This window comes from Beta vulgaris, chromosome 1, assembly GCF_026745355.1.
Source record: "Beta vulgaris subsp. vulgaris cultivar EL10 chromosome 1, EL10.2, whole genome shotgun sequence".
Classification (NCBI taxonomy): Eukaryota; Viridiplantae; Streptophyta; class Magnoliopsida; order Caryophyllales; family Amaranthaceae; genus Beta; species Beta vulgaris.
The window spans coordinates 45,233,581-45,245,627 of record NC_079202.1 but is presented as its reverse complement, the minus strand read 5'-3'; positions in this window follow the sequence as shown (position 1 = coordinate 45,245,627).

Genomic DNA, 12,047 nt, shown 5'->3' with positions numbered 1-12,047 from the left:
ATATATTGATAATGTTGTTGATTTGTGGAGAGAATTAACTAAAAAATTTAGACAATCTAATGGTCAATTGATCTATCAGTTGAAGAAGGAAATCGATAATCTCAGACAAGAGAACATGACTACAGTCACATACTATGGGAAATTGAAGAAATTATGGGATGAAATGCATAGTTTAAGAGCTTTTCCTTCGTATGTTTGTGGTGCCTTGAGTACATGTAGCTGCCCAGTTTTTAAAAAGGTAGTTGAATTTGAAGATGAGGAAAGAATGATGAAGTTTTTGCTTGGTCTCAATGAAGGACTCGATAATACTATTACTAATGTTCTGTCTATGGATCCTTTACCTGGTATAAATAGAGTGTTTTCTATTACTCAACAAATAGAAAATTAGAAAGAAGTGAGTGGTACGGTGGTTCTAAGTAATGTTATGACAAGCAGTGCAATGGCTGCACAGGCTTACAAGGGTGGACAATTTCAAAGATCTAGTAATATGCAAGGAAAGAAGGATTGGAGGGAATTAAAGAAAAAAAAGATGAGCAAGCAATGAACTCATTGTAAAGGGAAGGGGTACACTGTTGACCAATGTTTTAAACTCACTGGTTACCCTGGATGGTACAATACCATACATTGAAGCTTCCAAAGGGAATCAATCACATGGAGCTAGACTAGATGCTAATGTGTATTCTACACAAGAGATGGGTGGAGATAATCCTCTTGATGATACTGCTGATGTTGGTGGAGCTAATTCTGACATGCTGAATGCTATTTGTCAAGAAGTGATGAAGCCCATGAAAGGCAAACTGAATCAAACTGGAGATTTCAGTGGAGCATCTTGCTCTTATGCAAATTATGCAGGTATCATCTCTCATTCTCTTAATTGTAATGTGAGTAATATGTGAATTGTGGATTATGGAGCTTGTGATCATATGACATATGATGAAAGTATGCTTACAAACAAAATAATCCTTCATAAACCTATTAAAGTGAGTTTACTAGATGGAAGTAATAAATATGTTGACATGATAGGTGATGTTCATTTAAGTGACAAATTGATGTTGTCTGATGTTTTGCTAGTCAAAGATTTTAAACACAATTTGTTTCTATTGGTAGACTCATTGAATAAACTGGTGTTCAAGTAAGTTTTACAAGAAGTGGGAGGTTATTTTCAGGACCTTTATGGTTTTGAGCTGATTGGTGCGGGGAACAGGGCAAATGGTATATATTATCTGGTTAGTTCTACTGCTTGCAAGAGTTCAAGAAATTGTGTTGAAGGCAATAAAGGTATTTCTGAATATGAAGCTCCTGGCTGTAATACAGTAGAGAATATGATGGATATAAATGATGTAAATATGATTAGTTTGCCTAATAAATCTGCAACTAAGTGTGAGTCAAAATAAAAGTGATTCTAGGACTCAGCTAGATCTGCTTCATGCCAAGCTAGGCCATGCCTCTTATTCTAAAATGAAGCATATTGATGTTGACAATTGTAAAGGAATTACAGAATATAATTATGGTGTTTGTTACAATTCCAAGTATCATAAACTTCCATTTACAATCAGTAGTAGTAGAGCTCTTGAAAGTTTTGACTTGATTCACTTGGATTTATGGGGATCTTACAAAGTGAGAGCATTAGATGGTGCTTCCTATTTCTTGACTGTATTAGATGATCACAGTAGAGTCACATGGACATTTTTATTGCATAATAAGAAGCAAGTTGAGAAGATAGTAAGTGATTTCATAGCAATGGTGGAAAGACAATTTCAGAAAAAGATTAGAAGAATCAGGTCAGACAATGGGATATAGGTAGTAAAAGAATCTTGCAGAAGGTTGTTTGCTAGTAAGGGTATAATTCATGAAAAGAGTGCTTCATATGTTCCTTAACAAAATGGAGAGTTCAAAGAAAGCATACGAGTTTACTTGAAATTGTCAGAGCTTTAAGATTTCATGCTTGTCTTTCATAGAAGTTTTGGGGAGAGTGTGTACTTACAACAACTCATTTGTTGAACAAAATTCCATCTAAAGTTCTAAACTGGAAGATGCCATTATTTGAGGTAATGTTTAATACTCTTCCTGTTTATGTAAACCTGAGAGTTTTTGGATCTCTTTGCTTTGCTTACAACATGCATGTGAAAAGAGATAAGTTTGACTCTAGAGCCAGAAGATGTTTGTTTATTGGCTATCACAGCTGGTTATAAAGCTTTTACTGTATGATCTTGATACACATATTGTGTTTGTATATATCAAGAGATGATGTGTTTTTTTGAAACTGTTTTTCCATACAAGATTTCTCATAATGTTTCTAACACAAAACCTATTAATAATTCTTCACAAATAGTTCACTTTGCTTCCGAAAACTTTGATTCTCAAACTGAAACTGTTCTTGAAACACCTCTATCTTCATCTCTAAATTTTTCTCAAAATCATGATCATTCTCATTCAGATTCTTTTCAGAATAATTTTTCACTTTCTCTTAATACTCATTGATCTTCTATTTCTTCTGCTTTAAATACCCTTGAATCTAGTTCTCTTGAAACACATACTCCTGAATCTCATAAACAACATAATACAGAACCTCCTTTTGTTCATAATATTCAACCTGAAGTTTTACTTATAACTTCTTCGAGAGTTGTTAAACCATCTAATGTCTTTCAAGATTTTGTTGGTGGTATATCCCTCACAAAAATACCTCCAATATAGAAAATACTAAATCTTTGTCCTTTGTTGTTATCTCTTCCAACCTTGAACCTAAACACTACAACCAAGCAAAAATGATCATAACTGGATACTGGCTATGGAAAAAGAACTAGCAGCTCTTGAGAGCAAAGATACATGGGAACTTACTCATTTATCCAAGAATAAGAAAGCTATAGGGTCTAAATGGGGTTATAAAACAAAATTAAACCCTGATGGAACTGTATAAAGATATAAAACCAGATTTGTGATTGCTCTTGCTGCTATTAGAGGATGGCATTTGTGTCAATTGGATGTGAACAATACGTTTTTTATATGGTTTCATTGATAAAGAGGTATACATGTTACCACCTACTGGATATACTAAAGCTAAATCAGGAGAGGTTTGTAGGCTTAAAAGATCTCTATATGGTCTAAAACAAGCATCTCGTCAATGGAACAAAGAACTTGGTACATTCTTGAAGACTTTAAAGTTTCAACAATCAACACAAGACTTTTCTATATACACTAGAACTCAAGATGAAGAGTTATTAGTTATATTATTATATGTTGATGATATTATGGTCATTGGGACATCCTTGTCTCAAATTGAAGAAATAAAGCTTGCTTTAGATATAGCTTTTACAATAAAAGATCTTGGCCAACTGACTTATTTTCTTGGTATAGAGGTTCACAGAAGAAATGGAATTTTCCTTTCTCAAAAGAACTACATCAAGGATATCCTTACTGATGCTGGTATGGGAGAATGTTTTACTGCTCCTGCTCATCTATCAGTGGCTTAAAATTATCCACTGAAGCATGTGATTTACTTGATGAGCCTGATGTTTATAAAAGGGTTGTGGGAAGACTTTTGTACTTAGGTATCACCAGATCCCTCTTACTGATTGCAGCATCTCAGTCAATTTTTGCACTCACCAAGAGTACCTCATATAAGGGTGGCTCTACATGTTTTAAAGTAATTCAAAGGTACTTTAGATATTGGTCTATGGTATTCAACTCATTTAGATCTCAAGGGAACTACTTATAGTGATGCAAACTGGAGCTCATGTCAGCTTAGTAGCAGGTCTCTTAGTGCTTATGCAATTTTTATTGGTTCTAATCTTGTTTCTTGGAAAACTAAGAAGCAACAAAGTGTCAGCAAGTCATCAGCCGAAACTGAATACAGAAGTATGTCAACTTCTGCCAGTGAACTTGTTTGGATTCAAGGCTTACTTGAAGATCTACAAGTTCCAGTTTCTCTACCTATTAATGTATAATGTGACAACATTTCAGCAGAGCACTTGGCTCAAAATCCCATGTTTCATGAGAAGACTAAACAATTAAAAAGGAATATGCACTACATACGTGGACAAGTTGTAGCTGGTTTCATCAAAACTGAACATGTGTTTAGTGCCAATCAATTAGCAGATGTGCTTACCAAGTCTCTTGTTTCTTCTCAAACATCAAGTTTTATCTGCCAAGATTGGATTCATTTCCAAGGTCCAGCTTGAAGGGGAGTATAGGATTTATCTAATATATAATTTATATTTTCTGTTGTAATAAGTAGTTTGTTAGAAGGAGGTTAGAAATTAGTTATAAGTTAGTTTTTGTTACTTGTATATAAGCTGAATTTTAGCTCATTTCAGTTCTAAGAAAGTAATACACATTTCTTGAATTCTCTCTATTTTCCTTGCTTATTCAAAATATGTCTGAATACTATTGAATTCTACACTTGTAACTATATATATAGGTCAAAATGCTCTATTTTCTCCTCATATCAGTACCATTGCCTCTCTTAATTTTCCAATTTCCGCACTTACCATTATCATACACATAATGGCTGCTTTTTACCTTCATCTTATTGCGATTATCCTCTGCAATGTCCTATATTTGCGATAAGTCGACTCCTATATGGAGTACTAGCAAGAACTGCCCAAAATTTGATACCAAAAGCAATCACAATTGCTTTACTTTTCCCCGATACCACCAAGAACAAACTTTGATTGACAGTCGAAGATGTTAGGATGTATAGTTAGAACAGGAAAGGTGTTGCACTTAGCTTGTTTTAGTGGCTTCCATGTGTAGGAATATATAGATGCATATAGCGGAATTTCAGGAAATAATTTCCTAACATCTATCATAGGATCGCAAACATAATCAAACACATGAATCATTCAACAAGGATTAAATATCAAACATTTGTAGCATGATTTCCCTATTGTATGCAAGCTTTGAAGATCCGAGGCCTCCAAGTGTTGCTTCTCTTATCTGTCCACGAGCACCAGTTGAACAACAACGTTTTCTAGAATAGAAGAGTATAAATTCTCTTGCTTTTGATGGTATAAGTGCCGGTTTAGAAGGAATAGTTTAGGGTTTCAGTTTCTCTCTCTAGTGAAAAGAAACTGATTAATGAATTGATCACCTAAACCCTAATATTATATCCTATATATAATAAAAGGGTCAGTGGCTAATCAGGAGAACTAATTCTCCTCCTATTCCCTTTGGACCGGCCCAATCCTAATCCTAAATTGATTTGGATTGCTTTGTCCAACTTGTGCTACAATGTGTGACCTTATAGGGTTAATCTATTTTAGTTATAGGCCCAATCCATATTGTCCTATTAATCATATTTATTCTCTAACAAGAAAATATGATTACTAAAATAATTAACTTTATTATCTTTATTATATAACTCCTATTAATATTTAGTAATTGTCGGGATGTCTAAGGACATATTTCTTCAATCTCCCACTTGTCCAAAGACAAGAGCTCAATGTTAAATTCCTTAAGTCACTTAATGTCAAATTTGATAACACAATGTTATTCTCAAATTTATGTTCCTTGATCGTTGAGTTTGAACTGCTCAAATAAGGATAGACTCTTGAATCCTATTCTGCACGGCCATGCAATTTTCCAGTTCTCGCTCATCAAGAGGCCTAGAGACCATTCCTATTAAATTGGGATGACTTATCCACTCTTGTATGACCATAACTCCCACTTAATTCTTATCCCACGTGATCACTGCCTTTATAACCTCCTTTTACGGCGCGACATTTAACACTGTCAAAGTTAAACTAATTATATTGTGGTTATTAAGACATACTCATGTCTAAGGAATCCACTAAATATAGTAGTTTGATTCTACTTTTAGAATCTAATTAGGTCAAGTCTCAATGTAGCAACTATATATCCATATATCAATCACATCCTCTGTCTCCATAGTCCATGGAACTGCGCTATCATTTAATTATATACTAGTCTTTTAAATAAATCACTTATGTCCAATTTAGTGATTTAGACTAGAAACTTTAAATAAATTGTGATTTCTGTTCACTTTATAGGATTTCATTATCAAAACGTTTTCGATAATCCTATTTGAAAACACAAATTATTGGGACATTTTATTTAATACTAAACCAAACAATCAAATAAGAAACGATTTTTTATTGATAAACATCCAAAGCATAATAAATGTCTTTACAATTGTAAACATGAAGTAAACAACCTAAAGCCATTATGCCATATGCTTTGCCCCATAGACCTAGTATGACATTCATGCTTAGGTTGAGTAAGTGGTTTAGTCATAGGATCTGCAATATTATCTTCAGTATGAACCTTGCATACTTTCACATCCTCTCTTGTAGTTTGCTAGCTTGAACCTTACAAAAACCTTATCAATATAAGTCTCTTGACTAAGTCCTATCCACCTTTTCGACCTATCTCTATAGATCTTTATCCCCAATGTGTACTTTGCTTCTCCTAGGTCTTTCATAGAGAAACAATTTTTAAACCATTCCTTGACTGACTCAAGCATGGACTTATCATTTCATATGAAAATTATGTCATCCACTTACAAAACCAGAAAAGTAATACTAACCCCACTTAACTTCTTGCATACACAAGATTCCTCTTCATTTTTTAGAAAGCCAAATTTCTTGACTGCCTCATGAAATATGAGGTTCCAACTCCTTGATGCTTGCTTTAGTCCATAAATGGACTTCTTAAGCTTGCATACCCATCTTGGATTTTCTAGATCTTCAAAACCTTGAGGTTTTGTCACGTACACATCCTCTTTCAAGAATATATTCAAGAAAGCGGTTTCGACATCCATCTGCCATATTTCATAGTCATGAAGTTAGTAATCGCAAGGATTATCCTTAATGGACTTCAGCATAGCTATTGGTGAGAAGGTTTCATCATAGTCAATACCATGAATTTGTTTGAAACCTTTGGCCACAACATTGCTTTGAACACACTAATGTTTTCATCCTTGTCTGTTTTCTACTTGAAAATCCATTTGCATCCAATGGGTTTTACTCCATCACGCAAATCAACCAAGTCCCTACTTGATTCTCAAACATGGAATCCATTTCAGACTTCATGGCCTCAAGCCATCTTTTGGAGTCTTGACTATCCAAAGCATCTTTGTAGCTAGCTATTAGGTTCTTTGAATCCTAAAACGTTATTTCAGAACTTTCAGTTAAAATAAAATCAATATATCTCTTTGATGGAATGGTGGTCCTACTATACCTACGTTGGTGAAAAAAAGAAGAAGTTTCTACCTCACTAGGTTGAGTGACTTCGCATGGAGTATCTCCAAGTGGGACGGTAAGAGGTACGTGAATTGAATGCACCGCCTCCTGAGCATTTTCAAGTCGGACCGCCTCTGATGACGTGTTAACCTCATCCATATTGTTTCTCATCTCAAACTTCTTCGAGATATACATTTCTCCCACTTGTTTTTCTGGAAATAAACTCCTTTTCTAGAAAGACACCATTACGAGCAACAAACATTGTGTTTTCGCTTTGTTGTAGACATAGTATTCCTTAGTCTCTTTTGGGTAGCCCACGAAGAGACATTTATAAGATTTGGGTGAAAGCTTATCAGAAACTAAACGTTTTACATAAGCTTCACAATCCCATATCCTTAGAAAAGACAAATTTAGAACGTTTCCAGTTCACATTTCATATGGTGTCTTTTCAACTTCTTTGGATGGTGCTATGTTAAGTGTGAATGCCGCTATTTCAAGTGCAAATCCCCAGAATGAAATAGGAAGATCACCAAGACTCATCATGGATCGAACCATATCAAGTAGAGTTCAATTCCTTCTTTCAGAAACGCCATTTAACTGTGGTGTTCCTGGTGGAGTCCGTTGTGAAGTATTCCACAATCCTTCAAATGATCACCAAATTCTTGAGATAAATATTCACCACCACGATCGGATCGCAGTGCCTTAATTTTCTTCACAAGTTGGTTTTGTACTTTATTATGGAATTCCTTAAATTTTTCAAAGGATTCCGATTTATGCCATAGGAGGTAAACAAATCCAAATCTGCTTACATCATTAGTAAAAGTAATGAAGTAATTGTACATTCCCCTACCCAAATTACTCATAAGTCGACACATAATCGTATGTATGAGGGCTAAAAGGTAATTGGCCCTTTCACTTGAACATGTGAAAGGAGACTTTGTCATTTTCCCCATCAAGCAAAACTCACAAGTATCAAATGATTCGAAATCAAATGATTGAGAATTCCATCTCTATGAAGCTTCTACGTATGCTTTGAGCTTATGTGGCCTAATCGACAATGCCATAGGTATGTAGGATTTGAATCATTTGCTTTATGTTTCTTGTTGTCTATGTTGTAGATGTGGGTCTCTAAGTCTAGCACATATAAACCATTTGATAACTTAGCAGAGACATAGAACATATCATTCAAATACGCAGAACAACAATTGTTATTTATTGTAAATGAATAACCTTCAGAATCCAAAACAGGAATCGAAATAATGTTCTTTGTGATAGTAGGAACATAATAACAATTATTACGTTCTAAAACTAATCCTGAAGGTAAAAGTAGACTATATACTTCCATTGTCAATTTAGCAACTTGTGCTCCATTGTCAACGTGAATGTCTACTTCTCTCTTTCCCAGTGTTCTACTTCTTTTGAGATCTTGCATATTAGAAATAATGTGTGAATCATAAGTGGTATCAAATACCCAAGAAGCAGAATTTGCTAAGTTAGCTTCTACTGCCTCCGTAATAAAAAGATTGCAACATTTGGGAACGGCACGAACTTCTAGACAAAATTTGATAATTGTAAGTAGATGGGTGAATTAGTGAAAAGTAGGAGAGAGAAAAAAGGAGGGGACCATTTGGTTAGTTGCCCATGTGGGGCATTTAGGATCAATTTTTTGGGGAAAAAAGTTTGTTGTTGTCTTTTTAGGAGAGAGAAACAAAGGGCCCATACATGCCTTTTTATCCCCCCCCCCCCCATTATCATAACCGGTACTTCCTTGGATTTGCATCAAAATGTTTAGGCGCCATTTATATTTGACAGATTTGTGTTAGACGCCTGAAGCCTTTTAATGAACCAAATTTGAGGAAACCAATTTTCTAACCTTAGTCATTAAGTTAAAATTCATAGTTGCCCACCAAATTGCATTGCTTCAACCTTAATTACACCTCCCTCTATATAAGAAGAGGAACGCATAAGAAAATGAATGTTTGAATACACAAAATATCAGCCCATAACGGCTTAAGTTTAGTCTAAAATTAGTCACTGCATACACTGTACATCTTCTTCATCTTCTTGCAAGCAAAAAAAAAACAGCAATAAAAGTAGCACCTTCATCCTAGCACCAAAAACCTGCCAAAATGGATGACACAGATGCATTCTTTAGAATAGATCAGCTACTTGATGAAGAAGGGTTAGGAGCACCTACACCTGGAGAAGAAAAAATGTAGGTCAATGCATTTATGAGAATTTTTTTTTGGAATCTAACAAACAATCAAAGAGGTTACATAAGTTTTCAGCTCCTTGGTATGATTGAAAATGGGAAGTTACTATGGGGGAAAATCTCATCGGTTTCTAATCAAATTGAGGTTCATAAAAGTACAATTTTTAGAATTTCAAAGAAGTAGAAAAACAGAGAGCAAGAGGAGAAGTCATTGATGTCAAGTCCAAAAAAAGGGCAAATTAAGGAGAAAAGCACAAGAAGTTGTTTCTGAGGAATGGCTACATTCAGCCACCCTTTCATCTGAGGTGTACTTAAAGAGCATATGCAGGCTACTTAAAGTGCTCACACATGAAGATTTTCATACTGCTTAAGGAAGGAAAGCTGAGGGTGCACACAAACAACAACCACCCAGCAGTCACAGACAAGCATAAGATAGAGAGAATGTAGTGGGTACTCAAGCACATTGACTATGCTACAGAGGGTAGCAAACCATGCTTCATCCCTATTAACAACATTGTTCTTATTGATGAAAAATGATTTTACTTAAACCTTGACAAGAGAAGGGTTTATCTACTACCATCAGAAATTGATCCATACAGAGTTTGCATTTCAAAAAAAGTACAAGATCAAGGCAATGTTCATGGGTGTTACATCTAGGCCTTATTTAATGAACATGGTGTGATGATACATGATGGAAAATTTAGAATTTTCCTTTTTGTATTCACTTAAAGAGCAAAGAGGAGAAGCAAGAACAGAGAAGTTGGGACGCTTGAGACCAAGGCAATACAAATTTTTTTACTAAGGCTGTGATAAGAGATATGATGCTCGCAAATGTTCTACCAAGCATCATGAGGAATTGCCACAAGGGATGTGCAGGGGCATATTCCTTCAACAGGATAATGCAAGGCCACACCTAAGTGATGATGATGCAGCAATTAGAAATACAGCAAGCTAAAATGGGTTTAACATTCACCTTATTTTCCAACCACCAAAATCTCTTAATTTCAACATCCTAGATTTAGCTCTTTTTAGGGCTTTTCAAGGTTTACAATACGAATCATTCCTAAAAATTTGGATGAGTTTATTGAGCAAGTCAACCTAACATATGTAAACTTTGATCCCAATCTCATTAGGTATACATAGATTCATTTACAACATGTAATGGTTGCATCTCTCATGGTCAAGGGAGGGAACAACTACAAGAATTCACATGTGGGGAAGGCTAGGTTGGAAAGGTTAGGGTTGCTAAAGGAGAATGTTGAAGTTGAACAAGAAGTCATTGATGAGGCTGTGGCATATCTTAATGTAGTGACAACTGACTTTTCAAACGAAGCAATGGAGGAAGACATAGAAGTTGATACAGATTAAATGAAGCATGAAGTGAAGGTTAAGGTAAATTGTAAGCCCCTTTTTGTTCACTTACCTATACTTTAAGCTTTCAAGTTAAACACTTCTTTTTGTTAGGTTAACTATAGTGGTTAGAAGGTCTTTTTTGTAGTTATGTGATAACAGTCACTACTCACACTTATTTTGTTGATCTTAATTGAAGAAATTGAACTTTTACGAAAGGTATGTTAGGTGTATGTTTGGCAATTGTTATTGGGACTCAATGGTTGTAAAATAATGTGTTCTTATTATCCTATTGAATGCATGCTTATTATTTTCATAAGTCTCATCATTTGACAGCCTTAGGTCCATTAGGTTTAGGGTTTTTCACAAAAAAGGTAATGGTGTTTGTTACCTCAACTTTCACAACAAGGACTAATGTCAATGGTGTAGCACCAGCAAATGTCCATTGTTGCAAACGGAGCAAATCAAACATCATTACCAATTGTGTTGAGTCCCTTCATCACTTGGACATTAACGCATAAATGACTCATACGTACAAAAGGGAAAGGGACACCCAAGTGCATAACCTCTCCCTATGGTCATTGAGGTTCTATTCTTACATGCACAAACATGCATCATCGAAAAATGGCTTTTCCAACTCAAAGGGCAGGGACTCAAACCAACATAGTCAACACATACATGGACATATGCAAAAGTCCAACATTAACAACCACAAATTATTCCAACATCTAGATGAATCCAACATCCAACTAATTTCATCCTCCAATCCAATCCATCAGCCACACAAATTACTCCATCACAAATAAAAATTGAACACCCACACAAATTAATCCATCACCATCGCAACTCAAAAGCCAGCAGACACAAATTAATCCATCACCATCACAACTAATAATGCAACAACCACACAAGTGACCAACATTATCACAAAATTGATAATCCCAGACACACCAAAAGTTTACAATACCAACAAAATGCATAGTGACAGAGCCACATAATCCCACATACAACTCCACATGCAAATCCAATTTAATCCGACCCATCATACACACCCACAACAACACAACACAGGAAAACCACATGCAATTTTCACAAACGACAAAAAGCACAAAAAACGAACAAAAACAAACAAAAACAGGATGATAGTTAGAGATCAACATTAAACTTATCTGGGTTCCTCTGCCAAAGTAAATCAGATAGTCTCTGATTTCTTGGGGGACTCATCATCAGATGAAAGAATAAAAACAGGTTCATGACCATCATAACCATAAGAATCAGAACCCATA